Source organism: Pinus tabuliformis, chromosome 1_1, assembly GCF_031772625.1.
Source record: "Pinus tabuliformis cultivar Carrire ecotype Pingquan chromosome 1_1, CPIR1, whole genome shotgun sequence".
Classification (NCBI taxonomy): domain Eukaryota; kingdom Viridiplantae; phylum Streptophyta; class Pinopsida; order Pinales; family Pinaceae; genus Pinus; species Pinus tabuliformis.
The window spans coordinates 638,909,472-638,916,778 of NC_142297.1; the positions used below are offsets into that span (position 1 = coordinate 638,909,472).

The 7,307-nt window shown below is 28.2% G+C and overlaps 1 pseudogene; it reads left to right on the forward strand.

The window, feature by feature from the left end:
- Positions 1 to 2,919: 2,919 nt before the first annotated feature.
- Positions 2,920 to 6,782, forward strand: LOC149214949 (uncharacterized; annotated as a pseudogene).
- Positions 6,783 to 7,307: the final 525 nt, after the last annotated feature.

Sequence of the window (7,307 nt, forward strand, 5' to 3'; positions counted from 1 at the left end):
TTATCCATTGTAGATTCCATGGTTATCCATTGTAGGTTCCCTGGTTATTAGCTTACAAGTGAGCCTTCCTTCTATCTTGCTTAAATGTTTAACTTGCAAGTCAATGATAATATCTGCAGTCCAATATTAAATATTTTAAAAGCTTTCTGTCTTACTTATCTATTATCCTATAGGTCAAATAATAATATTTACAGTTGAGTAATAAATCTTTAAAAGCTTTCTATCTTACTTCTCTGTTATCTTGCAAGTCAATAATAATATTTTTCGGAAAGTAACTCCTCCTAGCGCGAGTCTGGCAGTTGAGTAATAAATCTTTAAAAGCTTTCTATCTTACTTCTATGTTATCTTGCAAGTAAATAATATTATTTTTCGAAAAGTAACTCCTCCTAGCGCGAGTCTGGCAATCACGTCCAAACTCTCCGCTGAGCACTTTCTATCTTTCACACTGGATTATATCCAATTATAGTCAATACCATGGGCCTCTGGACTCCTGTCTAGCCTCAATCTTGGTACTTTGGTACTTTCTTATCGACTCTATTGAGCAACTTTCCAACTGGTTTATTTCATCTAGCTCTAGGATAGTTTTTTGCTCATCTTTCTTTTCCTTCCCTATATTTCCCTTTCCAAGCAAAGAGCAATTGTTTCTTGGTAACAGTTTCTTTTAACTAAACAAAATAATTTTATCTTTGTTAAAATAATATTACCAATAATCTAGACAACCACAATATATATGTCTTGGATTAACATTTAACATCAAAATATAATAAAACTTAAATTAACATCTCGTAAAAATCTACTTAATAATCTCAGTAATTTTAATATAATTTTGGGGTGTTACAGCTACGCTCCACACCAGTTTTTGAATCTCCACTTATTAGTTAGAAAGTATCCAGCGTAAAATAGATACATACATATAGCCATGCCACCGGGCCATTCATCGTTTCCGAATGATCTTACAATTTTTTGTTAGTCTATAAACTAATAAAGTAAAATTTCCATTTGAGAAAGTATGAAAAAACAATAATTTTCATATTAAAAAGTACAGTAAAAATTTTATATTTAAATGATACAGTTATAAAAGTAGTAAGTAATATGAACAAAAAATATATATATTTCAAAAATTACAGTGGGTTTAGTATTGGTAGATAGAAATTTTATATTTAAGAAACTAAATTAGTAAGTTTAAAGTTATACATGAGATATTTAAAAGAAATAAAAAAATTAAAATAGTTTTTCTTGGTCTGGAATTCAATTAAAAGAGTTTATTTTCTATAATCTACTACAAAGATTAATCTATAATAAATTTAGATTTGGAAAGGACAGGGATATAAAAATAAGTGTATTAGTATATACTGATTACTTAAAGTCTATTTAATATGTTATATTTCATTGGAATTCAACTAAAAGAGTTTATTTTCTGTATACCAGTTGTTGAATAAATTTAGACTTGGAAAGGATAGGGATATAAAAAGAAGTTTATTGGTATATATTGATTATTTAAAACCTACTTTTAATATGTTATAACTCATTTTTTTTTAACAAGAAATTGACTTTTTGTTATTCATATTATATATTTGATTTCCAAGTTTTCCAAATTTGCAATACAGCGCATTTTGTTATTCATATTATTATACTTGATTTCCAAGTTTTCCAAATTCGCAATACAGTGAATTCTGTTTGATGCATTTTTTTTTTTCATTATGTTTTGATATTTTAAATGCACAAAAAAATTAATGATAGAAATAATTCAAGTGAAAGATGCATTTCAATTTTAAAAAAAAATAATATGCTAATCTTTATAAGATGTATATCTTTTAATTTTCTCCGCATTAAATTTTAGAGTGTCAATTTTTTCCTGGAATTTGGTTATTATATTTTAAAGTGGTTTTTTTTGATTGAATATATAAATTCAGCATCTTGAAATTCACTTTCAAACCTGTCATTTTAATGAATCCCTATAATTTGGTAACAAATTAGATTAAAAAATAAATAAAAAAATCCTAACAAATTTTTTTTTTAAATCACACTTAAAAATAACCCATTTAAATTGCCCATGTGCTTCGGGATCCAATTTTCCAGCCGCTGCAGGATGTCAGCTTTCCGACGGCTGAACAACAGCTTCAAAATTTCCATCTGGAATTGAAATGCTCCAGAATTAAGGCGGTTTTTTTTTTGGTTATAAACTAGATGCTCCAATTGAATAGCTTTGATCTTTCAAATATCTCTATGTCCTTGTTCTTGTGTGTCATGATCATTAGCTCAGCTCGCTTGTTGCTTTAATCACGTTGACGGTGGAGGCAATGTCCTCCATCTTGTGTGTAAGTATCAGTATGGTAGAGCTCTTCTTCTTTAATGACTTTGTTGGTTGTGTCAGTATCAGTATGGTAGAGCTCCGACGGCTGAACAACAGCTTCAAAATTTCCATCTGGAATTGAAATGCTCCAGAATTAAGGCGGTTTTTTTTTTTTTGGTTATAAACTAGATGCTCCAATTGAATAGCTTTGATCTTTCAAATATCTCTATGTCCTTGTTCTTGTGTGTCATGATCATTAGCTCAGCTCGCTTGTTGCTTTAATCACGTTGACGGTGGAGGCAATGTCCTCCATCTTGTGTGTAAGTATCAGTATGGTAGAGCTCTTCTTCTTTAATGACTTTGTTGGTTGTGTCAGTATCAGTATGGTAGAGCTCCGACGGCTGAACAACAGCTTCAAAATTTCCATCTGGAATTGAAATGCTCCAGAATTAAGGCGGTTTTTTTTTTTTGGTTATAAACTAGATGCTCCAATTGAATAGCTTTGATCTTTCAAATATCCCTATGTCCTTGTTCTTGTGTGTCATGATCATTAGCTCAGCTCGCTTGTTGCTTTAATCACGTTGACGGTGGAGGCAATGTCCTCCATCTTGTGTGTAAGTATCAGTATGGTAGAGCTCTTCTTCTTTAATGACTTTGTTGGTTGTGTCACTATCAGTATGGTAGAGCTCTTCGTTTCTTTAATGACTTTGTTGGCAATGTACAGTTTTCAGTGATTTTCTTCTTCCTCTCTTCCCTATAGATTAGGTTAGGTAAGGGTTTCAAAGTCTATAGGTTAGGTTAGGGCAGGGTTTCAAAGTCACATCAGTGATGATGTTGTAATTAACCATAGGGTAGGGCAGGGTTTCAAAGTCTATTAATTGTCTACATCACATCAATGGTGTTTGTAATTATCCACAGCATCAAATTTGTATGAAAGTTATATTTTCAAAACTTATTATACTCCGTTCAGTTTTTCATTGACTTGTTATATTGTTTTGACTAAAAAAATTTAAATTTATTCAAAGTTTAACATTGTGAAATTAACTTTATTATTTATAAATAAAATTTACTTTTATTTATCTCAAATATTATTGGTTGAAATGTCTCTCCTCTTATTGTGTAATGATGCATGAATTGACTTTTGTGTACTCTATTATTAATTATTGTGTACAATATCATTAATTACTATGTACAATAAACATAAATAATTTGAAAACTAAACATTATATATTAATTACTATGTGCCATAAACACAAATGATTTGTAATTAAATTCAAAAATTTCATTTTCTTATTGGTGGAAAGTATTGAATAGACCATTTTTATGGGTTTTATTTTTCAATCTACAAAAAATAATTTAAAAATTATGTAAAAATAACATGTGTACAATTTGTACAACCTCATTATATCAATCTATCCTCTAATGACATAACATGTGTACTATAATATAAGCATTATATAATAAAAAATGTCATCATTCAATATTAAATAAATAATTATTAACTTGTTATCTCAATGTCAATTATATATATATATATATATATATAACCTTTATCTACCAAAACAATATTTAATTATATTAAAAAAATTAATCAAAAAAAAGTTAAACAAATATTCATATAACTCATTTTACAATTTAATTATAGTTTGGAGTACATATAACACATCATGACATTAAGATATTTTATCAAACTAAGCATAGTTATGCAACTTTGTTACTTGATTACTTTTATTGCTATTCATTTTACATGACCAATATTATATTAGATACAGGTAATTTTATATTGAAAATCTTTGAAATTGTCTACTCCAAGAAATTTTAAAATTGTAAATATTTAAAATTTATAAAATTAAATTATAAATAAAAATTTGAATAATAATACTTCTCTGTAACAAATTTCAAATTATTATTAAAAATATTATATATATATTTTTAAATCCATTAATTTTTTCTAATAAGTGTTAATATATATTTAAAAAAACCATTAATTTCGTCTAATAAGTATTAATATATATTTAAAAAAATTTAATTATATGATGATAATTTTTTATTTTAATTGAATTTTATTTTATAAATTTAATTATATATTTTAAATAAATGCTACATATCTGCTGCTTAGTTTAAATATAGCTTAATTAAACTAAAAAATAATAAATTAATAACTATTATTAACTAATATTGTTTATATTAACATAGTAGAAAAATAACACCATTAATTTCGTCTAATAAGTATTAATATATTTATAAAAAATTAATTATATGATGATAATTTTTTATTTTAATTTAATTTAATTTTATAAATTTTGCATTTCAATAAATTTAATTATATATTTTAAATAAATGTTACATATCTACTGCTTAGTTTAAATATAGCTTAATTAAACTACAAAATAATAAATTAATAACTATTATTAACTAATATTGTTTATATTAATATAGTAGAAAATAAAATAAAATAAAACTAAAAGCTAAAAATTAGTAAGTTACTTAACACAAAAATGGAAATTAGTAAAGAGACTGGAATAAGGACTCAACCAATCATTTTACAAATAAATAAATTTAAATAGTAATAAAAATAACAAAATTTGAATTTCAATGTTAAACTATGGATAAAGGGCAAAAAAAATTGATCCAAGATAAATTAATAAATAGTCAAAGAAAAACTAAATACCAATGAAAAATTATAAATTTTATAAAAAAAATATGGTGAAATTTCAAGAAAAAGAAAATAATAATGTTAGGTTACTCCTAAAATAAAAATCAATTAAGATAAAATTTGTATTAGTATGGCAATATAAACTAAATCATTAGCAAATGTCTATATTAAGCATCAATCCATTATAAACATCAAATCACTAATTTGGTGATACAGTTCACATTGCTTAAAAAAGTAAAAACAAAAACCCAATCATGAAACTTAACTAAATTATGGCTTTATTTTAAACTTATTATTAGGAATAATAATTATAAAAAGTATTAATATATGAGTTCAATATCTATACATTTAAGAAAAACATGTAAAAAGCCTCTTAACATGAGGATTCACTTCTACTTTACCCATATTTTTAACTTATACAAAGTCTTTGTTACAATATCATGAATCAATACCAAATACCCAAAAAACGCCTCTTTCATCTCAAAAAATGCCATAACTTATTTCATAAAAATCTTATTAATATGATATTTTTTAATTAAAAAATTAAGAACAACAAATTTTAAAATAAATCTTAACTTTTAATTTATAACTTTATTAAAATTATTTTACCGAAATCAAATATTTATTATCTATCTAATATTATAAATAAAATTTTAAAAACCCTATAATGGTTTGATCTTTCACAGGGGATAATCACGATAAAAGCTGCCCCTCTCTAGAGAGAGAGTTTGAAAACCCAGGTGTTGATGATTGCTTTTTCGTAGACTAAAAGCACGAGACTCTCTAGTGGGTTTGAATAATTAAAGTATTCAAAGGGATATCGATTGCACAAAGGCGGAATGATTGACTCGGACGTCCATCTGCGTTGATAAACTGCAGGCCAGTGTTTTCTATATTGGTTTCTAAGTTTTAAATTTATTCTGAAAATTATGGCAAAATTTGGCAATATTCAAATTTGGTAGGAATTTTTTGGTTAATTTAAGTCTTTTAAAATTTTGAATATCTCTAAAATTTTTAATAGCGTTAAATTTATTTCCACCATTAAAAACTAAAATTAAATTCAAATATTTAAAAAAAAATAAATTATTTTCCTAAATTTCTATACCAGATTTTGCCATTTTAACCTAATCTGTTCTATATATAGATTGTTTTCACTAAACCGTTGCATATGATTAGAGTGGGTGTGCTGCTCTGCCTCTGAAGTTTTTGGAGCACAGCTGCTGCAGCAACGAAAAGGTATTTCACCCTCTGAGATTTCGTTATTCTGGACTCCAGATATCAGTGTTGGTTTCGTGCGTTTGTGATTCAACTTTCAATAAATATTCGTATTGGATACAAGGGACCCAAACAATCGTTCGAGATGGAATCAAAAGAATCTGGTCAACCAGAAGCCTCAAATAATGAGACAGATCCAGTAGAGTCCAAACGCCAGCGGACGGTAATGGGTTGTGCTGGGGATAACTTCAAGCAATTTGTCTCTTTGTTGGATAGGATTCAATATATGAAAACCAAGAACAAGGACTTGGGAATTTCTAGTGCTATATCCATGGCAGCTAAAGACTTGGATGTTAAAGTTATCAAAATTAAATCGCCATGGATGCCCTCCTCTGAGTGGGAAGATTTCTGTGTGTCTGCAGCAAAGGATACAATGCCTGCACAAATGGATATATGCAGTACTCAGAGGAACGAGAATCCGAGCAGTTCCGAGGAAAAGGAAAAGCAGAACATTCAACTTGCTAACCATCTCAAAATGAGTTGTTTTTCAAGGGTTGCATGTGTTAACCGCCCCGCGAAAGATTTGATCTGAACGTAGAGGCCTCTTCAGAACATTAAAACGATTTTTGGAGGCAGGTTTGGAATTTCAAATTGATTTGGTTGGTCGTCTGGAAATTTGATGATGGTTATTTGTTTTTTTCTTGTTTTTTTTTGAAGGTATATAGATTTGTGAATACGATGTAGATTTAGTTTTTTTTTTTTTTTTTTGACTTTAATGGTTAACTTGTTTTGAAAGGCGGCAAAACAGCTGCCGCGTACTTGTTACACAGAATTTCACTTGTTACACAGACTTTCTTGTTACACAGAGAGGGTTTCGCGCTTTGATACAGCAGGAGGTGTCGCCTTTGAGGTCGGACCACGCTTGAAGGTGCTTTGATGCTGAAATGACTGGACCGCCCTTTGGTGGATTTGTGTCACTGAATCCATGATTGGAGGTGCTTTGAAACTGCTGGAATTGTCTGGACCGCCTTTTGATGTCTGAGATACAACCAATTTGCCGGAATAGAATTTGCTCTGTTCATTGTGCTGCTCTGTACATACGTTTAGGACCATTGCCTGCTCCTCGTCCTTCCACTAAATCCA